At 34.5% G+C, this 27,974-nt stretch overlaps 1 long non-coding RNA gene across 1 annotated transcript; it reads right to left on the reverse strand.

The window, feature by feature from the left end:
- Positions 1 to 27,843, reverse strand: LOC139600429 (uncharacterized). Its single transcript, XR_011682534.1, has 3 exons — positions 27,162 to 27,843; positions 1,252 to 1,307; positions 1 to 245 (listed from the first exon to the last, which is right to left on the reverse strand). It is a non-coding gene; the product is annotated as an uncharacterized lncRNA (long non-coding RNA).
- Positions 27,844 to 27,974: the final 131 nt, after the last annotated feature.

Here is a 27,974-nt window from a genome sequence, read left to right on the forward strand (position 1 = left end):
CTCAGAAGAGACTGATGTCCTCAGGTTTACCCATTCCGACTGTTTCCTTTGGCTCCAGGCATGGGGAACCTTGTCAGCAGTTGACATTGTCAATGCACAGACGGACATACATCACTTCAGATTTCTTGCCTTTCAACAGTATTACCTCAGTTTGGTAGAGGAGATCTCATGCTGGTCTCATTCCAGGAATAATTTCAAAGACATCTCAGCCATTCTCCTCAAAAAGATGGGTCAATAGCCATGCTCTGAAACGCAGAATTTTTAAGAACATTAGAAAAATGTTTGCTATGATGCTTAGTCATTTTTTAAAATTTAAATCAAACTTTAAATGACAAAAGCTCCTTTCTTTGATTCTATGTGCAATACACTGATGCAGATGTGGTGCTCCTCTACCAAGAGATGAATCACGAATTTTAGAGGTAGAATGACACACAAATGCTTACACAGAGGTGTTTCTGATATTTTGCTTTGACATTCTTGTCTTAATAAATTTATTTGTACTAGAGTAAAAGGGCAAATGAAATAGAAATATGCAGTCCCTAAGAAAATGAAAAGCACTTGAAACCTCCTAGTTTTAACCCGAATTCTGATAATATCTTGTACTTTACCTATAAATAAACTCTACCTCTGTGTATACCTCTATTGATGTGAAAGGGGAATAAAAACATAATTTGCAGTTTGCCAAGGTGACTGTGAGGATTTTTACCCAAAGCAGCTATTCTGCTTTAAGGCATTACATGATAGGTATCACTATTAGTGGAGGTTCATGCAGTAAATCTCTTTTAGAAAAATATTTGCTAGACAAAAATATCAGCCTAGAGAATGAGCAATACATAAGATAATTTTGCAGGAGTGAGCAGTATCTGTTTAACTTAGTGGGGTATTTTCTGTACTTAGCTTGCTACCATTTTACCAGCTGAAGTTCCAAACTATTTGAATCTAACCAAAAAGACCAGAACTAAACTCTTTTTCAAGGGCAAAAATACAAGCAACCTGGACTGAACCTGTCCCATTTTGTCTCAAATACAACTTGAGCTTGGCTTTCCTTTGTTGTTTCCATAGCCCAAGAATAGGTGATAGGTTGCAGACTGTTTCAGGCCAGTATCTTGTCTCATTGCCTCCTCACCAGAAAGCATCACATATAGGTTGATGGCTGACTCTCACTTTCTGGCAGCCAGGACAGAGCAGGTTGTGCCACACAGTATTTAGATACTTAGTGAGGATGGAGCTAAAGATCTACACAAGTCTTACCTGTCTTTAGCACTAGGCCAAATATATCAGCAATCTTGCAAGCAGCCCTTGAGGAACTGCGGAAAAGAGATGGAGGCTTTGATTAAGGAGTGTGGGAACACAACTTCCAGTAGCAAGTCTATCTGATGGCACCAAAACTCCCGAGTTAGCTGTGTGCATCCCATGCACATAAAACAGCAGTGCTTCAAGACATACTCCAAAGCAGATGAGATAAATAAAAGAAGAAAGAAGACTACTGGAATGTTAGCTGCATGCTGTGGCTAAGTGTTGAATATTGGAAAGCATACCACAGAGATGTAAGCATACAAGGAAATTTAGGGTTATGAAGTACTATTTTTAGAGTGCACACTAACCTAAATGATATGAGAGAGCACATATTTTCCATAATTTATTAGGTAAAATTATAAGAACATTAATATTACATACGAATATTGCCTTAACATAATAATTGTGTGCTTTGCATGTCTGGGTAAAAAATAAACTTCTGATAGAAGGAGTGCTGAATTATTTTATGCCTGTGATTAGCACAAGTTGTTATTCTGAAGCTGCAACAAAGTTCAGACAGTCAAAAGAGAAATGGAAAGACATAATTTATAATTTAAATGCAGTGCCATTCATAACCTCAAGATATTAAATGAAACTGTGAAAAACATCTTTTTTCAAATTTCAAAGATACGTAAACATATTATAGGCAAGGACATTCACTGCCTGTATCCTCCAGATACTGTCATTCTCTGAAGTGAATACATTGTGCATTTTAAAATATGTAATGACATGAAATACAACAGCACATTTTTTCAGAAAATATTTCCCAAAAGTGCTTTGCTAATCATGTTAGAAACATACTAGTTGCTGGCTTTTGTTTCTTTTCTTTAAAAAGTTAATCATATCCAAAGGCCGCATTATGTAGTTAGGTGCTGCTAATCATTCACCTTATCAATTTGACTATGTCAAATTAAAGGTTCTTATCATTTAGCTGTCTTTCAGGTTGTGTCAGGTTGCAATGCAAGATGTGCTTGCAGAACAACCTTAAGAATAATGTATTGTACATCTCTGATGTAGCTGTTTCATACGGTCAACTTCCTCATTTAGGTTCATTGGTATGACTAATGCATGTAGAGTTAGGCATGTGCATTCAGCCCTGAGCCAGCAAATATTAGCACAGTGGCAGGGAAGTGAATCTATGCAGAAGTCCCCTGTATTCAGTATGGGGATACAGAAACCTGCCACAGTTGGAAACAAGGTGTTTACAGGACAGGAACCTTTGAAATAAATTAAAACATAAAGCAGTTCAACTCTGCTTTCATAACAACCCATTAAACATACACACAAAAAACCTGTTTACTTCATTTCCTAGTAATGTAATTTCAAATAGCATCAAAAGACTATGTTGAGAAAAAGAAGGACCATTCAAAAGAATTATGTCTAACTCACTTTTTAAAAAAAGAAATACAGGATAAATCGCTAATATGGTATTCTCTTTGTTGTGTTTATCCTCAGATGATTTCTACAACTGTGTCATTCTACATAAAGCACTTTCCTTTTGTGAGGACTGCAGTCCTCACAAACATGTTCCAGTAGCTTACTCCTGAAAATAAGTTACTATCTCATTGGAGTAACTGCTTCTTCAGCAAGAGTGGCAATAGGGTTACACTTGAGTAAGGGCTGTCTATAGTGAAGAAATTTTCTATGTGCAGGAAAAACCTTCCAAGAAGAATGTAACAAGCAAGACCTCAGTACTGCAATATGGCATTTAGTGTTATGCATATGAGCCATCTAAATACCCTACAGGGGACCCTTGAGTGCATAAAAACTTGAAAAATTGGAAGTGACCTTTTCTTGATGCACAAGAAAAACAGAATTTTATTTTTTTCAATGTTATTGCTGTTGTAGGTTTCTTCCTACATATATATATACACACACATTAATTTGGTATATGCTAGGTTCCAAAACACTACAATTTCTCTCTCATGAAGGAGAAACACAAAGACTTATTTCACTTACTAACAGCATTTAAGGAATTGCTAATTTTTATACCATGCATATGTTATTCTCCTGCTATATGAACTGAATAAGGAAAGTTAAGTTTCTAGAGATTTTTCCATATAGTATGAGAATTTATTGAAAAGTTAAGCTCTTGTTACAACTTCAAACTTCTGAAAACACAGTGGTCAAGTCAGTATTTTCCCACACACAGTCAGGCTTTATAAACTAAGTGTTTCTAAAACTCCTTGACTAAATATGAGAACAATTTTTAGAAATTGATAAAGGTCACACAAAAAAGGCTTTCTTTCATTAACAATTTTAGCTGCAAGTGCCACCTTACAGAGCTTGGTGAGACAGAAATTATAAACAAGCTTGAACAGCAACTATTCAAAATGCTAGATTGTAATTTTTAAGACTGATTTTTTAAAAAAATCAATAAAGGTAATATTTTCCAGTCCAAAGGAAACAACTTTCCCATTTCAGTGGAGGCATCAAATGTGCCCTCACCAGGCTGCTTAACAATCGTCATTCCTTTACCAGCAGGTTGAAGAGTTAAATTACTCATATCCTCATCTCCTGGGCAAAGGCCCCATATCCTCCAGTATGTCAGCACCCTGCTGCTGCTGCAGACCCTGAGCCTCCTTCAGAGGTTATTCTTGCTCTGACAGCAGCCTCAGGCCCTTGCTGAGCACCCCTTCTCCTGCTCACATCCTAACTGCCTTGCAACAGCCCAGCTCCCAGTAAGCCCTGTTACCCAGGAGATCTGGCTATCACCACACATCTTCTATCACTCCAAGTCAGAACAGCTCTCCTTGAACTCCATGGATTGGTGTATCCTTGATTTCTCCTCCTTTTGTGCTGAAGCACCACTTAATCCTCTCACAAGCTTATTAATTATACCCTCCCTCCCTTACCCCCCTCTCCCCAGGTGTGATTTCAGGCACTCTGCTGAGCTCACCATTTCCAGGTGATGCTGACAGGTGTTAGTGATGCAGCAATTAGTCCACCACCACTATCATGGTGTGGCAGCTTCTGTGTGAGGAAATGGCTTCCTGGCTTAAAAGCACTAGACTTTTACAAGCAAAAGAATGCCTTCCAGCAATTTAATTGAGTTATTGATGCTGACTCTTGTTTTAAATATTTTTGTTCTTCCTCCCAAATTCTGCATCAAAACATCCCTCTTTTTCATTCCATCTTTCCAAAATGTGTTTTCAAGATGACACTGCAAAAACTCCTGTAAGCAATCCCCTCAATCACCTGTGCCATTTTCTGAGGCTTCACTTGCCTGCTTATTCTGAAAACACAAGACGAAAAAACACCTGAAAATAAACTCCTGGTAAGATGACTGATTTTACTTTTTTTGCTATAATCTCAATTGTAACATAAACAGCAAAATGACACTAGGCATAGATAATTTCTAAAATGAAAAGAACCCAAGCATTCATATATTAATACTTGAAAATCAGATTTCTACAAGCTCTATGTTTTTCCATTTATTTCAGCAGCAGAAATAAGTGCTTATCATCTCTGGAAAAATGGGTCACATTGGACAAGAACTCTAAAGCAAGATTTTCCATGAAATTTGGCAGGGTGAAAAAACCCCAAACCCAAGCTCTGCTATCTTTGTTTTCCCACAGAACATCATTAAATCCCAGGCTTTAGAAGTACTACATCTCTTCTGTGTAGAATGAAAGATACCAAAATTCTCATTAATTGTGTGTCTGCTACTGCATGGCAGCTGTAGCAAAATATTGCAAAGTTGCAAATAACAGTAAAATGAAAGACTCTGTGGGAAATGTTTATAATATACGCAGAAGGTTGTGTAAAAGCACAGATTGTACCAAGGAAATCAGAATAAAAAGTTGTAAGGACTAGGCTGGGAAAAGTGCTGTTTAGTGATACGACAATGTGTACTTATCTGCAGTCAAGCAGAGTACTCATATTTCACAAACTCAGTGAAGCTGGGCCATGTCAGTGACTATGATAAGAGATAGGTGATACCAGTGGTAGTTTTTATGCATCAGCAGCTGGCTGAATAAGTGGGCATTAAATTAAACATTTAGGTGAGTAGCCAGTTGCACAACTTTGATAGAAATTGTTCAGAGCAAATGTCTTTGTTCAGAACAAAATCCAAATCCTAGCACTCAGCTGGTTAAAAACCTCCAAACATAATAATGAATTGTATGAAAGTCACCATCATGTATGAACACCCATATTATTCAGAGTTTTTCCTAGTCATCTGGTACTTAATGAATTCTAAGCTTAAAATTAAAATTTTAATTTCATGGCAATATATTCTAAGTCAGATTTTCCCAGGACAGGGTCCACTGAAGTGTAGGCATGCATTTTGCAATTGTTCACAGGATCCCTCACATGACAAATCAGGCCCTATTCTGATTTGTTGTCTGGACTCAAAGCAAAACAAAAAAAACTACAACAACAACAAAAAAATCAATGTTTAGATAAAGTGGAAGACTGGCTCTTTCTGTGGTGCAATGCAATAGTCTGGAGCAGAGCAGCATTAAACAATGAAATCATATGTGAAGGGTTAGAATTCTGGATTGAGCCGTTTCCACAAGAAAGCAGTGATTGGATATAGCCGAGCAGAAGGATCAGTAGGTGAAGAAACACAATCAAGAATGCATATGAAGAAAATCTGAATATATGATTGTTATCTGGCAGTTGGTAGATGTGTGGGACGAAGTGTACACACAGGTTCTTCTCTCTTTGTGGTTATGATTCTCACTTTTCAAATAAATAGTGTCAATAAATAAAGGGATAAAACTTCACCTCAATTAAGAGTTTGTAGAAATACAGTGAGGTAACTAAGAATGACAGCAAGAAAGTTACTCTGCTGCATACACAAGGATATCATTGCACCTAAAAAGAAGTTCAGAGAAGAAAGTTTTGATATAAATTTTCTGTATCTCCAAGAATAGAGAAAGATAAGTAATAAAGGCATTAAGTTGCATGATCATGATTTTACCAAGGTCACTTTCATGTAATCATAATTTTGTTGGAGGCTGATTTATGAGTGGGCAGATGTCAAATCACAAGTTTTTTAAAATAAATATGTTAAAGAATACTTTAATTTCATTTCAAATAAATTACAGAGTTGTATATTTTTTCATATTTATTTCAAAGGTAAGGACACAGGAGAATTCTGTTGTACAAATAAAGACTGTAGAACAAAAAGGAGCAAAGGACTCCTCTTAGTTTTTAAATTATTTCTTAATTTAATGAAGCCCAAGCTATATTTGATGTTGGAGTATGAAGCCTATGGAAAATTGCAGATTTTTTTCTCTACTGGAATTTCAGGATCCAATACTACAACTGTTTTACTACTTGTCAGATTATTTTCATTAAATAGAAGTTGACTGAAATGAAGAAAAATCAAATGTAAGATAAACAAAGTGAATTCTCTTATACTGTTGAAAAGTTTCCTGGGGCAGTAGTGGGCTCCTGTTCTTTTCAAGATAAAACATTTTAAGGAACAATCCCTCAGTGGCATAGAAAGGTGACCTATTAGGTCTTCGCTATGTTTTATTTCTGTGGAACTGAACCGATTCAAAGCAATAGATTCAAAGCATTAAGAAGTCACAAATCCTAGTTTAGGGCAAAAACCTTATTCCATCAATGTTTGTGTGATCTGTGAAAATGCAGGTAGGTAAGTCTTTGCTACCATGACAGAAATGGAAGTACCATTTCTGTACCATTAGCAAAAATGCTAATGTTGGTGCTTTTACAAATATGTGTTAATGCAGATGTCCTAGTGCAGAGCAAACTATACATCTGTTTTAAAGACTCCTACTTTCATGAAATAAGAAGCATGAAATTTCATTAAATAATTTAGGTAACATAACAAGAAAGTAAGGCAATACCACCTGCTATACAACACAAATGTTGAATTAGAATATGAAGCATCCATGTGAAAGTACAGTCAAATGCCTGAGAATTATCCACTGCACTAACTTTATCTGGGCATAGTACTGTTTTACAGAAAATTGCTGTGAAGGAGCCACAATGGAAACTTATCTATTCATTACTGATTTTTTTTTCATTTTGACTACTTTCTGTATAATTTTGACAATTAGTTTATCACAGAATACTATGAAAAAATATTTTTAAAACATCATTATGCTAAAAACCCCAATTAGAATAGTCATTCCTGTGATACAATATGAAGCAACAAAGAAATCTTGGTGTGAAATCCAGCCAACTAAGTTAATATCATCCCTGGATCTGTAGGTTTACAACCAGAATCCTCAAAGAGAAAAGTGAAAAGTGCAACAAGCAATACTGCTGTGCTGCATTTCATTACGGTCATTGTTCTGATCTATGAAAAGGAGGTTGCACTCTTCCTTCCACCTTCCAAAAGTAAAACCCTACAGTACTGTAGGAGCAAAGTGGTTACATAGAACAATTATCACCCTGTTCTTCAGTGTTAGGTTTTTATTTTGATAACATTCTACCTAAGAATATTGTAAGAAATGTCAATTGTAAGAAATGTCAAAGCTCTTTTGGCCCCATGCATGCTCTTAAGGTGACAAGGGTAGAAGTAGAGAAGGGTTTTTAACAATATTGAGGGCTAAAGATTGGAAACAGTGCAAGAGCCTGATTGTAATTATGGCCAGAAACCCTCACAATGGCACATCACATGTACTATTCATCCTGCTCTGCACTTTCGTAATGTTGCTTACACATCTATTTCAAAAAATACCACAAAGAAATTTTCAGGGGTCTTCCTTGAAAGTGGGTGCAGCTGCCTTCCCAATGTAACACTGTTCTTTCTATGTATCTGAAAACAGTATCTGAAAATCTGTATTTAATGGGACAAGTTTAGGTCTTTTCCATAATCACTGCATTCCATTTTCAACTCCTTCCCTTAATTAGATGTTTGCAGATAACATTTCAACACACACCTGATTTGCTATATTTGATTTTGCATGCATTAATTTTTTCCCCTCATTCATCATATGTTTATGTACCTCATAGTACTATAGGAGTTGGAGATACAGTCACTTAAAACAGAGGTCTAGATTACATGTTTGTTTCTAACATAGTGATTTTCTTATTGCTATTATCTTCACTGAAGATATTATTCATGCTTCCAGTACATCTCTATAATAATAGTCTCTGTATTGCAAAATTAATTGCAAAATTAATTGCAAAATTATTACAGAAACATGCTGTTTCTGCATTCCTTTATTGTTAGAATCTGATATTTTTATTTCAGAATGTGTAACTAAGTCTTTAAAATGCATTTTTAAGAAGAAATGCCTAATCCCTATGCCTATAGCAAAAATAAAGGCCAAAACCTGAACAAGAGCAGTGGAAAGATGGTAAATTATATATTCTAGAGCAACATTATTTGTCTCTCTCCATCTCTTACCATGTGAGTTATAATGCTTCACAGTAACATCTCGCCTTAAAGAAAAATTATATAGCAACCTAAAAGGTTTTTGAGTGATACTGAGGCTGACTTGGCCTTTGTGGATAAACACATTTCAGAAACTCTTCCTGAGCCTTTTGACACTGACCAAACACTGTTTCTCAACATTCTAAACAAAATGGAATTTGGCATTTTGGTCAAGAAAGGGTAGTATGAATGTGGGTAATACAAGGTTAACAGATTTTTTTTCCTTTTAAATTTTAAGTACTTTTAATTTCACTTTTTTTCCCCTCTATTCTGTGAAAAAGGGAAAAGGTAGAAAATTAAATACTTAGCATCTCAGCAAACCATTGGTGTGACACCAAACCTGAGCAGGACCTTGGGACAGCTAGACAAGGATTTAGTTCATCTAATGGCTGTGATTTCTGTTTATGGACACTTTGTATTTGACTGTGTGTTGTGTCAGTAGTCTGAGATCCTCAACAGACACTTTCATTAATTTTAATTTTTTTTATTTAGCACACAATGCAGATAACCCAAATTTCAAAAAAATATTACTTCTTAATCAAGGGGAAACATATAGTAACAAGAAAAATGCTTCCTGGGTCTTAAAAGGACCCAGTTTATTCTGAGACATGACTTCATAATTTAAATTTAATTAAGAAAGATCAATAAATGACATCCTAAAAACAGCGCTCACATGACAATAATGTCTTATTTATGTGTATATTTGTACATAAACAGACTTGATTAAGAAAACTTAAGTATACATATCTTTTTGTGGAAACTGGACTGAGTAGAGCTGAAATTATTTAATCCATCTTTAAAATCTCCCATTAAAACTACTATTCTGTGTTTCAGTATGCATATGCACACATCAATGTGATTCTTGAGATAGTTTATACTCTGCAGTATTTAAATTCACCTTGCCTTTTACTGCTTCTATGATGGTTAAGCATACATAAGATGCAGTGTAATTTTGGTCCTGTGATTCTTGTCACAATTGATAAAAGTCTTTAAATAATGATTCCAGCAATATCCATTTCCCACTCACATAAAAAAAAAGAGCAGGTTTTTCTCCTATTTATGCCAATTTGTTTTTTAAGGTACTAAACCAATTTAGAAGAGTTGGCTGGAGTGACAGATAACCATATAACCACACAGCACAGAGTTACTTCACTGACTTAGGAGAAAGATCATTCATCATACTTGAATGATAAGTGTAGGAATGTCAAAGGGTGTAGGAAAAAAGAGGAAGAAGAGGTCTCTGAGACTTGGGAAGAGGAAAAAAAATGCATATTGGAAATCATAAAGAAAAACTATATGAAAATCCGACAGAAAAGAAACCAGAATAATAAAAGAAAAAGCATGCAAAAGACTTGCAGGAGTCTTCCTCTGTCTCAAAAGAGGGTTGATAAAATTTTGCAGAAAAGGGCTACAAATGCAGAGCTTACATCAGATTTTACAGAAGAAGGGGCTTTATGCTTTTACAGTAGTCTTACAGATAAAAAGAAAGCTTAATTTTTAAATTCCAATAGAGTATTTGATCTAATAAATAGCCTTATCAAAGAAAGAATAGCTTGAAAGTACCTTAAGGAACCTTGTATAAATCATATTTTCTGAGATTTAACAAACCATAGCGCTAAACTTATAAAATTATTGATGTATAAAATATCAAATTTAAGATATCTCCAGTTTATAGATCTGAAAGATCATCTTGGTTTATGTTCTATATAAGAATACAATTTCTCTGAGGATTTTTTTGTTGGGCATTTTTTATACAAAACCTTTAATCACAATCTTAATGAATTTGTAATCACTGTTGTGCCACGTGTAATTTCCCTTAGTTCTGTGGGAATTAGGTATCCAGTAGAAAAAATAATTGGAATTTAAATCCTTGATCAGATTGACTTGACTCTCCAGCTGCCCAGCATTATCTAAATTGAAGAAAAATAATTTACAAATAGCAAAGGCCCATGATGAAGTTACCAGCCCAGAGGAAAAGTTTTGCTATTTGACTTGTTGATTGTTTATCTGTATGCAGTTTACTTCTCATATAACATAACTGTGGCTAATTGAGTTGTCATAAAATTCCTAACACTCTGCTGGAATTAGGATAACATCCTGGTTATCGCTTTTGGAAGTGACTTCTATATATCAGTTATGTAGCTTCCCTTAAGAAACACCACTTCCTCTCATCTGGTTTAAAATATTCCTTTCAGGTTTTGAGAATTAACCCATTTATTAAATGCAGTCTGCCTTGCTTTCTACGGCAGGATTTATTGTATAGCACCCATGATTTTACTTTTGCAACTATTCACAGGTATTTGATCAAGATTACTTAAAGGAGCAGTTAAAACCCCAATATATAGAGAAATATATATTTCTCTATACAATATAGATATATATATATATTTCTCTATGCATATATATTGATATATGTATAGAGAAATATATATATTTCTCTATACAATATATATATATACACAATATATATATATTGTATAGAGAAATGAATATAACACTGCTTTAGAGTTTATGTGCTAGCAGGTTACTTTAAAATATTAATGGATAGGCAGAATTGACAGGTTTTACATGTAAGGGACTATACTAATGAAACCAGAAATACTATGGAAGCACTGAATTATAAAGAGTATGATTTACATTTTATTCCAAAGCAAATATTATCTATGTGTAAAATTTTAATGTCAGAAAAAAATACAGAAGCATCTCAAACTTTAAATGGGAGTGATTATATGAAAAAATTGCTGTTTTTTTTCATAAGTAAATACTAAAAAAATCAATGCAAAATGTATTTTCATAGTAGACAATACTTAAATCTAGCTTAGTTACTGTTTAAGAAATTTCTTAAAGTGGCCATATGCATTTCAGCAAACACCAGTAATTTTAGTCCTTGGTGTATTGATATTTAATAAGTATTGTTTTTCTCAGTTTCTTTTGTTCAAGATTATTAATTACAAAACCTGAAATCCTAATAACCGTCCTTGAAAAACAGCTCTGAATCTCAGCTACATTTACATTGTCATTCTGTAACCCCAGTCCATTGCTAATTGGGTTTGTTTCCGCTTTTACCTACCAGAGCATTTTCTGGGTTCTTCCCTTATGTTTGCTATGTAAACCCACTATAAGCCTCACACCCCTGCCAGTAACACTCTCCCCTATGCAAGATTTTTGGTTATCTCAAAATTTATAATACAGTGATATTTGAGTATTTTAAACCTCCTTCTTATTTTTCCCTGGATTTCTTTATGTATCAAAATATTTTCCCTCCTGCTTTCAAATTTGTCACTTCTGTACTTTCCGTAAGTGTTGGTGGGTTTTTTGTTTAGTGTTTTTTTTCTGTAAAATGTTATGCTCAGTTAAAAAATTTGTCTCCTTTTAGCACAGCAACAAAATTATTTTCAGTCAACCAAACTGAAACAAATTAGACCTAAGAAAAAATAGAATAGTCCTAAGCCACTGTATATTTTTTGTCATGGAAGCACTCATAGCTGTGTTTAGCTCTCTAATCCAGTTTTTTTTTTATACATTATTTGTTTTTCCCTAAAGACATAGCTAAACTAAGTGGAAAAAAATCATGTTAAAACACTGATCAAAAGTCTTTTGAATTCTTCTGCAGGAGGCGCTTATCCTTAGGAAGTCAGTGTGATTCCCTCACTTTATTTTGAGGGAATCGGAAAGATGCATCCTCTGTTTTCTAGGCTGTCATACATTATGCCATGAATGTCACAGCCTCCACACACTTAGGGCCACAAAAGTAAAACCATTTTTAGCAAAGGATGCTATCAAATATACTACAGGACTGAGTCTATATAAGACCTCCATGAGAAGAAATGGACTGTCATTCCTAACCTGGTGAAAAAAGCTAATATTTTTATTCCTCTATCTATGCATACACTATCTCCTCAAATTCAAAGACAGATTATTTTAAAGTGTTTTCATTTACATATGAATTATAAACCACTAACTTACAGGAATATGTAAATTAAATAGGCATCTAATATTAGACATAAAACCCCAAATTTTTATCTTTAAGAGAAAACTTAGGTGCTCAAGCATGTAACCTTTACAGGCATAAAAATTCTTATGTGAATATATCCTATAAGGTTTTACTTATGCTGTTGTAAATCTAACATAACTCCTCTGACCTTAATAGCTTTACTGAAGATGTACCCCTTGTACAGATGAGATTAGAATTTGGCCTTTTAACCTCAATTAAGCTCCATGCACACATAATATCATACCATGAAAGTCAGGATAGCTGAAACAGGTCATCTGCATGAAACACTATCAGTAGGAAAATGTTTAGACAGTGATTTTTAGAATATTTAGGACTAAGATTGCCTTAGTAAAGTCAGTGGCAGTCTTACATATTCATCAGCAGTGTCCCTGGGCAGAATGCTGAATTTAGAGCAACTCTGGGTGTATAGTTCCCAGAGCCAGTTTACTTAAGAAAAAGTTACTTAGAACATATGCTAAAGTAAAGAATGACATTAGGGGCAATGTTGTCTTCGAGGCCTTTGTCTGGCTGAAGAATTAAAAAAATACTACTTTTTCACTTATGGCCTAAAGAAGACCCAACAGCCAAAATATCACCTTTAACTTCTATTTCTGAGTATCATTTCTATTTGGTGTCAATTCTTCTTTAATTTTCCAACTTTCATATAGCTACCTCTCTATCAGTATCCAATTTTTGTGAGACATCAGGTTCTTTCTTCTGTAGGAATCTCACAGTGATGCCCACCAGGCAACTGATATTTTTAGCAGAAACTACTATTAGTGTCAGTGGGAAATTCTAATTAAAAATCCATGTCACAATCTCACCCAAAATGAGTGAAAAATTCTTTGTGAAAGTCAAAAAATAAATGACATTTTAATTCAAAATTGGAGGCTTTGGATGAGCTCCTAGAAGTGTACACTGAAGAGTATGCATCGTGTTTGGCTTTTGACTACTTTCCAGGTACATAGGGAAGAACAATCAGATTATAAGTGGATTGAGAAGCAGAAAAAAGAAATTCATATCAATTATCTGTGTGGAGATTTTTGCCCTATTTTCTTCCACACATTTCATGCTTTGTAAAAAAAAAGAAATGCAATTATCAAGTATTTAATTTCGATTGTTATTATTTTAGAGGTATAGTTTACATTCTTAAAATATCCCTACATACTTTTCATTTCAAACAACTGTTTCACCACTGACACATTGACAATATCATATTCACTGGCATCTATTTTCATATTGTATGTTGAAATATTTTTCTGTTAACTATTCAAAAATACCACCTTTTTTAAAACACTATTTTGATTTTGTTTAAAATTAGTAAATTATATATATATATATATATGCTGATTTTGGTACCTTGTAGCTTCATTTTTGAGATTAATTTTTAAATTGTAAAATCTATTGATACTTGTGAAAATTAGAAAAATCACTGTTGTGTAACAATGAACCTTTTATTTTCCACCTATTGAATTAAGTGTGGAAGTAATATTAGAATACCTAAACCACTAGTTTGAAAGATTAATTTGGAAATTAATCTTTGACACAAAATACATTCAGCAGCAACAAATTTTTAAACCTTTTTGTTTACTCCTGAACTGGAACATCTATGATTTTAAATTGCCTTTATGCCAAACATGGAAAAAAACTTTGCAAAATGTTGCACTTCAAGTGGAAAAATAATTTCCCTCCTTACTTTAGACACTCTTACATGAGCATGTTCCTGACAATATTTTTCACTTTATTAAGTTAATAAGCATCAAGCAAGTAAGCAGGATTTATTTTGTGGTCATGGTGTTTGGTATTTGGGTTTGGTGAGGGGGCATTTTTTTTGTTAGTTTGCTTGCTTTTGTTTTCTTAAAGATGGTTGTTTTATGTTTTATAATTTAGGCTCAAGTTCAGAACAAGCTTTTTCAATGAATTAAAATGGCCACATTTAATAGCCACAACAATTTCAGACTTGCAATCAAAAAATGTAGGGACTCTGCTCATTGAACCAAAGTGCTGTGCAGGGAGAATCAAACATTGTCAATAGAGGGATGTAAAACTAATTCATTAGAACTAATGAAGAAATTTGTGTCTGCACTACTATCTGTATAGAATAATAGGTGGGAATCTAGAAATCTGGGCTTTAGCTCAATTTTTACTCACATGAATTACCAGAAAATATTGCCAAGCTTTGTGGTGACTGCCATTATTAAAATCACTTTTTAAAGAAAGATGCAATCTTTCTTAGCTCTTCATTTGTATAGGCTGAGAATCTGCCAGATTTCTGAGCAGGGGAATCAATAGGTTTGCTTAAATTGCTCGTTGTCATAATAGAATCTTGCTCTTTATTACTCAGCTACATTTTATTTTTTAGTCACCTAGTCACCAGTCTTGACTTAATTCTATTTTCCAAACTAATAAAAGTGATGTTTGAAGTAGAAATATAAGTGAGGAACTGTAAAAAAAGGGAAATTGATGCTTAGTTTTCCAATTAACTTAGGCAAGAATACATCTACACAAAGAAATTAAATTTAAAGTCACATGCCATGTATTAACTCAACAAAGATATTTTTACTTGGATTTAGTATTTATTATATTATACCTAATTTAAACTAGTTATGTTAACTAGCATGCTCAATTATAATTGTAATTTTTGTAATTTTAAATTATTTCTGATTTCTTTCTTTCATTTAAATCTATTTCTCATTCTTTTCTTTGTGAGAAATAAGTGTTTGTGTTTCTAGAACACAAATGCAACAGTAAAATTATCTACATTCTAGAATTAATAAAAGTAATAATAAATTTATAAATTTATAAAAGTAATAATAAATTAAATAATAAATTTAATTTGATAATAAAAGTAATTTCCCTATTATTTCTTATTTTGGCATTTTAAAATCGATTGTAATATCAGGTATTCCCATATGCAAATATTGCACCATGTTTCCTTAAAAGTCTTGCAGTGCTGTTATTTTCCTTTGTATAAAAGATTGTTAAGTGTACAGGCACTTTCAGCCATGCAACTACAACAACACGTCTAGAACTTGATTAGACAGGAGAGAACTAATCTCACCTTTGATGCCGTGAAAGAATATTAGAATGCAGAGAGATATGTTTTAATAAGAGTAAGACCAAATATTTTCGTTTCTTTCCTTTTTTTTTTCCCTGAAGTGGAAACAACTTCAGCAAACATGAAAATTTTCAATAGTAGTTTTTTTTCCCTCTCCAGATGTGTTCTCAAGCACTTCCATTCTTATGTTCTTCTCTTCTGACCTCATTCAACAAAAACACAGTGTTTGTCCCCAGTGAAAGGAAGAATTCTTCAGTAAAAGGCAGGATAGAATCATGTACAGCACATATCCAGGGTATCTGATCTGATATCCTGCAGCTCAGCATTTAGGTTCTGTGCTTGACTGTTTTATCATCAATATTGCAAAAGTTTGGATATTCACACAGTACATTTCACAGGTAGGAGAAAGAAAAGCCACTTCATTGCTCACTAGTAAACTACAACAATATTTACAAAGAGCAAATCAATACAAACCTTGACTTTTAATATATGTCCAGGAACATTTTTTTGACATGCTGGATTTGTGTATAATAATAATAATCACAAATGCAAAGTAGAATTCTTTGGTTATTTTAATATTGCATCTAGTAAACTAAAACTTAAGAGTATGTCCTTCTTACTAGGGAAAGGGTATAGTTCAGTATACAAAAATAGTTTTTATCTCTGTGCAGTGTTTAGGATAAAGGCTTCAGCACCAAGAAAAAATAAGGAATTTTAAACTTAACTCAGTTGTAAAATAATCCCTACTTTCTGTCTACATAAGGAATGCACCATCTAAGCTCTCCCAGACTGATGGGAGATTTGACCACCCAGTAACAGAGCTGACTGATTGCCCAGTATTTAATTGTGGATTGTGGATGGAAAGTGGAAGCATACCCCAGCTCAACTAATGGCAGTCAACTAAAGAGCTCTCACTTACCTGTTTTCCCGATCTGCTCTGGTTTTATGGAGACTGGTATTAAAGCTCAGAAAGGAACAGTCAAGTTTTATCAGTGGGCTATTCTGTCAGAAATTCCTGATATCCTACATGACATTTCACTGATTGCTAGATTTGGGTCAGAAAAGAAATTTCCTTGAGGGCACATTGACTCTGTCTTGAGATTTGATTTTATTGTTCTTTCCTCTGCATTTGAGAAGGGAAATTATGGTCTTTCAGCTGCTGAGTGTCTATTACAAGATGCTGAACATTCTCAGCTTCTATTAAAATTAAAATCAGCATATCACAGAAGGCTCTTCGCTTTTTGCAGGATTGTATCTTTGCTTGGTCCTGAGGAGAGAAGGGTAGGGCAGGAATTAACCTGGCCAAAGCATGAAAGTTTTGAGAACTTCAGTTGATCTACCTAACCTATCTTCACTGAAAAGAGAGTTGTCACCTAAATGTGCAGCTAACATGGGAAAAAATGCAGTTACCAGTACTCAGAATGATGAAACATAAAATCAGACCAAGATCCAAACTGGCTCCCAAGCAGTGCTGAATATGCTCTTGAGCATACATGTTATTTGAGGCCATGTCTGAACAGAAGACTCATTTTGGCAAAATAATATAGCAGATGTTTACCAGTTATTCGTAAACAATGCTGAATATTCCTTAATTATACATGTATAAATAAACTCCAAGTTAGATAACTGCAGTAGCAACTCAGCTGTGCCCATTATTGACTCAAGATGATGGCACATTAGGAATTTCCCAGTGAAAATATGTACATTTAGGTCTTTCATGAAGAATTTCAAATTAAAAAGAAAAATATTTTGAAAAAACAATAATTCCCTCAAGCTTTCTTAATATATATAAAGTTACTTTTGAAAAGACATATAATTTTGGAGGAAGGTTATCTCTCAAGGTCTTCTGAAAGACAGTTACAGAGTTGAGAGATTACCCTGCTTAAAAAAATAATAAAAGCCTCCAAATAGTGAGCTTCACAATGAAGTGTACCTTATATTATTATTAATAAACATTTATGAAGAATTTTACAAATGAAGTGCCTTCTCTCCATCTATGTATACCTATACATTTTATACATTAATGTAAACATTTGAGACTACACATATAATTCCTGACATACACATATATACATGGTAAGCATTTTGTAAGGATGCTGTATTACTTTCAATATCTTCACAAATAAAAATAGGAAAAGGGTTTTTTTTGATCCTGATTTATAAGTTAAGATCAACAGATCACATTTTGATATTGTAGAATCTCCATAATGTTATATTTTATTTCATTACTACTTGAAATTTACATTTTATGGAATATTTTAAATGGCAATTAACATACAAAGACAAGTTGAAAAAGATGTTAGAATTCTTCCAGTATTCTTAACTGATTAAAGGAAATTTGATGTTATTTCCTTCAATAGGTTTTTTGCCTTTGTGAGGAAGACTTGTTTGTTTTGTGAAATATTGACTAAAATGTAGTTTACCCATCTATAATCTGCCCCAAATTTTCTGTACAGAAAAGCTTATAACTAAGCTATACACACATTTTATACCTAGCTAGAAGAGAAATCATGTAGCAAAACCACAAATCGTGTTATTTTGTTAAATTTACTCAAAGTAAACTTTTTCTTTACTTAGTAAGTTTCAGACCTTAGCATTTTGGAACAGCAGTTCCAAAACTCTACATTTTGTTGTAATAATCCATTTCTATCCAAATCCATTATATATTAAGTATAAATTTATCTGGAACTTTAACCTAGATTGTAAAAAATAAATTTCACAAATGCATTGTAGAATGAGTCTTCATGGCGAGATTATAATAAAACTTCTTATTGTAAATTACTGTGCAGATTCACTCAATTGCTGTATAAAGTTTATTCTTAGCTTTGCAATGCTTTACATTCTGACTTACTGAAGAGCCTCTCATTTTACCCATCACTGCACATTTTTTTCCTCTTTAAGTACATACCCTTTATAGCCTTTTCTGCTGTTTGGTAGAGTGACCCAACCAGAGAAACTGGATGTACATAATATATGTGGGGCTATTTTTTGGCAATCTTACGTCCACAATCCCTACCATATTAGTTAGATTGGCCTTAGAAAACAAACTTTCCAACTTTAATCCTCATTTAAATACTGAAAAATGCATTAAAAAATTTAAAAAAAAATTTTTTTTAAAAAATTTTTGTTGTTGTTATTGTTGTGTTGTTGTTTTGTTATTGTTAGTGTTATTGGCAAAACAGGGCTGGCAAACCTGAGGGGAGAAAATAAATAATTTGATTCTCTTCCCATTTTTAAATCACAGCAAATACAAATTAATTCTATTAACTGTCACTAGGGACAGCTAAAGTCAATAGGTCAGAAAATGCCCTGTTTTTTTTTTTCTAACACTGATGCCCTCACTACAAAAAGATCATCTTCTCACTTAGTTACCCTAAAGGACAGCAAAGCTCTCATCCCAAGACCAGCAGCTATGCTCTCTGTGTTTAATTCTGACAGCAAAATCATCCTCTGCACTGGTATGGAGGAAAAAATAGCAAGCACAGAATATCTGAGGGGGAACAAGAAATGAAATGTGGAGAAACTGCAAGAGACAGATCGTGTGAAGGCTATGCCCACACTTTCACCAACCTTTTGTGACATCTAATACACACCAAGATATAGTTGATATAGGCATCATGAAATGTCAAGGCAGTATTTGAGCAAAAAAGACCGTATGAGAAAATGTGTAAGACAACCCACTGATTTTGTCATGCCTAGTTACTATTGGAAATTATAAGGAAAAAAAAAGTTAAAATAGATTCCCTTACAATTCAGAATATTCTCTGATAAACTGTGATTCTGTGATTTAGTGTTGATAGCTCTTTTTTCCCACTTCTATTTCCTTTTTAAAAAACATATAATTTTTTATTATTTTTTAATGTGGCCTCAGCCAGGTTTTGGGGTATCCCCAGTGGGCTGCCACAGGGTCCCAGATAGTGCAGTCCTGTTCAGCAGAAACTGTCCAAGTTCCCAAGCAGCTCCCAGGCACAGGCTACCTTAGCAAGCTTAGGTGATATCAGCTCTTTCGTGATTATCAGCTCATTTTGCGACTTCAGCTCTTTAGCTTGCTAAGTGCCTTAGGCAGATGCAGGGAGAGAGAGGAGAAATGCTATGTGAGGTTCCACAGGGGTGTCTTTATTGAATCTTCTGCGAAGGTTCTCAGGGACAGCTCTTCTGCCCAACTGGGCAAAAGTAGGGGTTTTTAAAGGATACAGGAGTTTTAGAAATTGTCCAATAGTAGGGATCAAAAGGAAGGTGACCTAAGCCCTTTCCAATGTCAGAAAAAGGAGCTTCTAAGGTCCAGTCATCATGACTAGGCATTTCCTATCTTAGGGTGCTGACCGCCAGGGAGGCCTTGCAGGCCCTGTGCCTGCTACAATTTTTGAAAGGTCTTTTTTTTCTCTCTAATTTGGCAAGCAATGACCAAAGAAGTTCTGCACTGGAATAAATTCTCTCTAGGTAGTTCATTCTATATTGTACATAAAATATAATCTATCTTGCATATAGTCTATGTACATGTGTGTATAATTATAGACAGATAGATATATGTATATAATTATAAATGATGCACAGCGGTGATGGTGCCAGTAAGACATAGAGAACAACTCAGAGACACCAAATCAGCTCTCATAGGATACTGTCAAAGTGCTTGAATTTGGTGGGCTGGATTATACTCTTCTTATTGAACAAGGCAGATGAACATTCCTGCTTTGCTAAAACTGAAAGTTAAGGATGAAACCAAGACAGATCTCTCTGAAAGTAACCTGGCCTGGTATTCTGTCAATGTCTACTCAAATACAATAAATATTTGACACTCAGTAATTTTAACATTGTACAGACATTCATAAAGAGATCTTGATTTTGCAATAGTACCAACATCATTCATTGACTTCAGTAGAAAGATGCAAGCATCTTTAAAAGACAGTGCAAACTGCCAAACCACAAAAATTTAAAGATACCTTTTTTGACCATTGTATTTGTAATCATGTTGCTATAGCCCACAATATAATGACACACAATATGTTGTATTTGTACTTCATGCACTCACAGAAAGGACTAATTCATACACTGTGTTACCAAAAACTGTGAAAAAAAAGACAAAGGCAATAGATATCTATAGAATGTCAAATAAATGGGAGTAATGTGTCAATATCTAATATAATTAGACCTTTGAGATCAACACCTTTTAATTTCTGATTTTTAAAATTTATATTTCAAGATAATATTTGTATTCCTATTACTCCAGTGATGGTGTCCGGGCAGCAAACACTATCAAAGTAAGTCTCTATTATATGCACTTCTCAAAATGAGCATGCAGACAAGCTATCCACATTTATCTTTAGAAAACATTTTATTTGAAGATTAGCCTGAGGTGAAAACATCACCTGGAATCAAATCTAAATCAAAACTATCTAATATAAAACTTTAGAGATGAAAATAAGATCGAAGAGCTGATCTAGTCAATCCTCTCAATTGTAACATACAATAAGTTCTCTGGAGTATTCTTTACTCTAGATTTAAATGGATCAGTCTATAGAGTCAACATTATTTTCTTTCAATCTAACCCACCATCCACCTCCTCACTAGGAGTTTTTTAGATACTCAGACAACGATCTCCTGTGCTTACATTCTTAATTATCTTTCCTAGGTACATAGTTGATCACATCAGCATGGCCCTAATGTTACATGGTGTTTTGTGTTTTATTGGCCAACTTTTGGTTAACCTTAAAGAAAACTCTGGGTGTATACAAAAAAATTACCAACACAATGGCTTTTGGCTGCTGAAATTATTCCTTATCCAAACACCCACACATATTTCCCTTGATCATCAGTTAGTCACTTCTCATAATCTTTTCTTTTGAAGCAATGCCTCCATTCTGTTATTTTTATAGCTTTTTCTGTTTTTTTCTCTGCATCTTCTCCATTTGAATACAACGGCAAGTTGTATTCTAGATCGTCTAATATTCCTATGCCAAAAGTATAGGGTCCCAACAGGATGTTTTAAAATACACTGCATATGAGGGATTGCAGCTATTTCTTTTTTTGTTTGTATTTTTTTAAATCACATTTTATCCTTGTAACTTGTTCTCTTCACCCTTTGGTCTCTTTCAATTACTCAGTATCTGTATCTATTGAATATTTATTTCTGTTTCAGATTTTTTTTCCACTCACATACTTATTGCCATTTTTTTACTTGTTAAATCTTACATCTAGGTTTCCAGAAAATACTGATAGCCTGTCTTGATTATGATAATTCTTTTACTTTTCCTACAAGTTTTCATAGCATCTCAAAATATAGTAACCTGAGTTGTTTCCTTAGCACTCTCCAAATTATTAATTAATAAATATGTTCAGATTTAAATTCAGTATTCTTAGACCTAGATAACAAACTTTCTTAAAAATACTAAAGTGTCTGTAATTATTTAAGGTTTTTTTTTTGAGAGGGGGAATATTATTAATATTTTTTAATTATTAGAACATTAAAATTGCATGTTCTTTAGCTTATTTTTGGGTTAACTCATCTTTTTGTACTTAAGAATTCAAATGTTCTGTGGTCTTTAACACTATGTAACTGGTGGCAAGTTAGACACAGAATTGGGATTCACTTGAGGGAGCTAAGCTACAGGGATGAAACATTAAAAACCAAACAGTTTAAAACTGAAAATACAGAAGATTGTAACCATTCATGAGAAATACCAATTTTATGTATGATAGCATGAACCTAAGAATCTGTTTTAGCAGCTCCTAATTATAGGAGATGCTGAATTTAAAAGACACCATAAGAAAATAAAGACTGCCTGGAAAGCAGGGACCTTACAGGATTGGGCTCAATGACTGGGAGTCAGTACAGCATATTTTTTATTTGATAGGCCTGTATTTGATAGACTACATTCCTACAGATACTTGAATATACACTGCTTATTAAACACTTATAAAAATATATACAAGCTTATTTTTTTATAATTGCAAGTGGATTGACATTTTTAATTTCACTGAGAAATTAAACCTTTATGTTATATATAGTATCTTATGTTTCTTGTGTGTATAGCCAAGGAATGTTTCTGTATATTATATGTTTCTAGGAAAAATGTGATGAAATGGCTGACTTTCATTTCTATGAACTGGCATATATCCTCAATGATACTCTATCCATTTTGCAGGTGTTGAGAGACAAGAGCAAAACAAGCAAATATTTCTAAGCAAAATGCTTCAAAATTGTATACTTTTGAAGAAATATTTCAAAAATGTACCACATTTATGCTCAAAATTGAGACTTTCCCTGGGAGAATTTACATGTTTCAGCATTGTCTATTAACAGCATTTAGAGCAGGAGTGGTACCTTTCAAATGCAGCATTTAGAATTCACCACTTGTCATTACATGTAGCTATATGTTCAAGAGGCTTGTAATAATAGCCTTTAAATAAACTGCAGACTGTTAGAGGTTTTCTGTTATCCTTTGAAGTTCTTAATGATTAGTTGTATCCAGTCTTTTATGCCACACTTAAGGTTAAATTAAATAACTAAATTATACCTACGAGAGAAAGAAAGACTTTATAAATTTTAATTCAATTTCTGAATTTCAAGGTTTTTCAAAATAATAACAGATGTTTTGATTTTCTTTTGTTGTCACACTAGAATGTGACATACACTTAAAAAAACCAGTAGATTTTTATGGGAATAATCAGTAAGCATGACACATGTAAATGAGCTATTTTCTATGCATGGCTGGCAAAAGTGCTAATTAAATAGTTGGTATTCAAGGCTATGCTCCTTCATTGTTTAGTGACATACAAATCCAGTGATGTGTGCCAGCAGACATTTTAAGTTGAATGTTTTCTCCTCTATCTTCTTTGCCATGAAATGGAGGCACCATGATAAGAACACTAGTGTAAGCAAAACACTGAAATATGCTTTAGTAATGTTTTAACCATGTAGTGTCACTAGTAGTCTAGTTTTCTAACAAATTTTTAATTTCTTTCCTCACATGAGGACATTATGAGTTATTACTGATGCATATTAGATCATATACAGGAGTCGTTTTCTCACTAAATTTACATAAAATGGCTAAATGCCAATGCACCAAGTGGGGCTTACTATATCTGGTACAGTAAGTATGCCTCTGCAGGTTTTCTGCAATCAATTTCCGGTATTTCATCAGCAGCCAGACAAAGGTCTTTTCTGAAAAGGGAAAATAAAAGCTATTGTGCGTACCCTGAGATCTGATGATGCTACAGGGTGATTAGAACCCAGTCTGGAATTAAAATTTGCATGAGACTGAAAATAAAGTTCTTTTGCAGATATAGCTAAATGGACAGCCTAATGCTTCTAATAACCACCAGGCTGCTTATTGAGGCTTTCCACATTTAGTACTGAATACTGACTTGAAAACACACATAACCCATTGTTTTAATTTTGCAATTACTGATGTATCTCTGACACTCCTCTTAAATCTACAGCCGCTGAAATCTTGCCATCTCCTCTCTGCTCCTCAGTGTAATTTAAAACTGCTGTTCTTCTCTTACTATAACATACACTCACCTTTCACCCATATTAACTCTTCCCTTCTTGTCCTCTTTCTAATAGAAATTCCATATATTAGCCGAAATATATTATAATTGATAACAAGTTTACAGTAAGAATGGCACCATTATTGTAATATTATTAACCCAAAACAAACTCCTTACAGCTAATGAAGGAAACTTGGTTCTCTCACTCTTTTTTATTTTTGATATCTGGAACATTTTTTGACCTGGTGCAAAAAAAAAGTGCTATTTAAAAATAAATGTATGCTTTTTCCCTACACTTATTTTGAATTAGTCTTGATAAATAATTAAGTAATTAATAATATATTATTTAGATGCAATGGTTTTATGAATTCCAGAGGTATTTCAACTACAATTATAATAATTTATTTATCAGTAAAAAATTTACATAATCACACTTCCAAATCCAGCAGACTGAAGAGACATCAGAAGGACATCCAGGAATGTGCATAATGACTCTGGGCATTAGATTAACTTAATAATATAGTGCTGTGCAAAATGTTATAATATATTACATAGCTGTATATGATGAATAATTTTTAAAATATGAAAGCAAATAATCACTTTGTCTTTTCAGTTTTATTTTAAGCAAAAGACAATATTTGCACACAGACTAGGAATTAAACTATTCTATAGGAAATACTTCCTACAAAACTGGAAGAAAACAAACTAAAATATAATTTATAATATCATCCTAGAGTCTCTCTCCAACTATTGTGGGAAATGTCAATTTAATTGTAGTATCATTAAATGGTTGCTTGATTTTTTGTAGTTTAGTCTATCTCATTAATCATCAGGGGTTAAGAACAATGCAGGGAAAAATGGAAGTTTTTGATACTGTCAATACTCACAGTCCAGGGACAGAGGTGACTTACTTCTGGTAACTGTGTTATGGATCTGTGTTATGGAATTGTGTTAACTATGAATATTGCCTCAGCACATGAAGTCACAGAATCAGAGAATCGCTAAACTAACTAAGCTGGAAAAGACCTTTTGGAGACAAATGAGGTAGAGCATATGGATATGATAGAACATAGTAAACTCACTTAATGACAGTGCAAATGCTGATACAGATTGTAGGTTTCCAGATTCAAAGTTATGAGTTTGTATATGCCAAATGTCCATGTAAATAAAAAAGGATCTGCTTAGCTGTCATATGAGCCCAGCCACATAAGAATTATGGGAATTTAGAGGAAGACATAAATTCAATATTCATAAATTTCCTGCAATATATTTATATCCATATTTATATCCAATATATTTATATCCAGGTAAGATATTGGTAACACATAAAATCCCGAGTACTCAGCTGAAGAGGAATCTCTACAATGTATGCTTACACTAGTTACAGCCATAGAGAGGTTGTCTATTTTGAAACAATTTTCCAAAGTGAAAAATAAGAATTATCTCTTGCTCTGTTTCAGCCTGTACTACCACCAGCCTTTACCTTCCAACACACCTAGAGTGAATTCTGACATGATACAGCAGCAATTGCTTTCTGTGATAGAAAATAGCAAAAGAGAGTAATTCATATATATATATACACATATATATGTATATATGTATATATAAAGAGAGAGAAAGAGAGAGAGTGCACTAATTTAAAAAAGAAAGCTAATTTTACCTTTTCTGGTCTACCACAACTGCTGCTGAATTAGATGACAGGAAACTGTATATGTGCAATACCATCCTTTCTGTGCAGGTTTTCTGTTACTGACTCCAGCTCTCCCATACAAGGTTACTGTAGGTTAGATTCCAATTACATTAAATCAGTACTGTTATTCTGATGATAATTATATTATTTTATTACACCCTAAAATCTTGTTTCTTAAAGATAGTATTCTACATGACAATGATGCTGGAGTATTTTTTATGTTAACGTCCTTTTCAGCCAACTGATATTATTAAGAGACATATTTTTTTAAAATCATTGTTAAATAACTATTATATGCCCCTTTTAATTGACACTTGAGAGCTTATTCTGAAGGAAAAATTATCCCATTCAGACTATACAGGTTCTTTTTCAAAAGGTGAAATGCTGCTTTTGAATCACAGACAGATTTACCAGGTTTTGACCCAAAACACAAAATATTAGTTTTTCCCAACAAACTATTCTAAGACTTTAAAGAAGACAAACTGCTGACTCTCTCACATACTCATTTACTTATAAAGTTCATTTTGACCTGGCTACTACTTTCCCCATGCTGAGGTACAAACAAGAGGTCAAAAGGTTAAGCAGAAGGGGATTCCTTATCACAATTCCCTGTGCACTGGCAGTTTCCTTACTTTATTTATTATGTTGGTGTACTGACCTTGCTCCCTTCTGCAACCCTACTCACCCACCTCACAGTACCATCAAAACCATAATAGTAATTAAGCAAAAATATCTGGGTTCTTATTACACACTACACTTTGGCACAGATATTTGAATAATCAGCGTTGAGGAGGAGTGAATACCCAACCACTATTAATCTTGGGCCTGTCCTGGCCAGTTCCAAAAGCTGGACTTAAATGATCTTTGTGGGTCCCTTCCAATTTAGGACATTCTATGATTCTGTGCTTCAGATTTTAGTAATAGCTGAAGGAACTGAGAAATATGGCAACAAAGCATCTACACCTGAAGGAGAAAGATCAGTTTTGCCCTTAACTCAGTGCATCCCATACATTAAATATAAGTGTTTACCATTCTAGCACAAACCACCTTTAAAATGTGTTTTTATGGTGTAGGTCAGGCACAGAAATTTCAGAGGCAGTTATGGATTTTTAAACGAACAGCAAAGCACCTTGGGCCTCCAAGGAACCTTTTAGTGGCGTATGCAGAGCAGGTGGGTTAAGCCGCACCCGACAGTGCTGTGGAGCCAACATGGTATCATTAGCATGTGTAGCATGTGTAGCATGATTTCTCCTTAATCTTTTCTGTGACTTACAACAAGTTAAAATATCCATGCACGATGTCATTAACTGGCTTTAGTAACTACTTAATACTTGGACTTCGTTGTTTTGGTTTTTTTTTTCCGAATCTCCTTTGTCGGAGGAGCACACCGGCGCGGCGGATCAGTCGCGATAATACTTCAGTTACTCGGCAACGGGGGAGGGAAGAGAGCTCTGACTGCCTCCAGCGGCGGCTCCTCGGCGGGCAGCGCTAATTAGAGGTGGTCACTTACAGCAATTAATGGCGGTAATGCAGGCCTGCGGTCGGAGAGAGGGCAGGAGCAATGAGGCCGGGCGAGGGGGTACCGGCTCGGTACGAGCGGGAAGAGGAGAGGCACGGAGCACGCATCGGCGCAACCCGCCGCTTCCCACCCCATCCCATGCGCGCTGCCACCGGTCTCCTGGAAAACTCCAATCAGAGCGGTTGTCGAGCGGGAACGGAGCCCGGCGACTGGACTGCGGCATCCCCTCAGCTGGGCTGAGACTGCGGACGCTGGGGATGCTCTTCGGCGGCGCCGCCGCGGATCTGGGTTGGTGGCTTGCGCTTCGAACCAGCAGGATCAGCTTGGGGGGCCCTGGAGGGACGTGCGGCCTGGCAGGGAATCCGCGGGCCGAGCGCAACCTCTTCGTTTGCCAGGGGAATTTCCGTCCCCTCCTATCCCTTCCCCACCTCCGCAAGCATGGATTAGCATTGTTTGCACGGAATTATGGGGAAAATAGTTTTTTGAGCATTAGATTTAAAGACACAGACTGAACATTCCCTTTCCACTGCATTACTGCATACATCCCTAAAATAAGTCTGTACAGCT

Source organism: Agelaius tricolor, unplaced genomic scaffold, assembly GCF_023055355.1.
Source record: "Agelaius tricolor isolate 1412-34295 unplaced genomic scaffold, bAgeTri1.0.p SCAF_27, whole genome shotgun sequence".
Lineage (NCBI taxonomy): Eukaryota > Metazoa > Chordata > Aves > Passeriformes > Icteridae > Agelaius > Agelaius tricolor.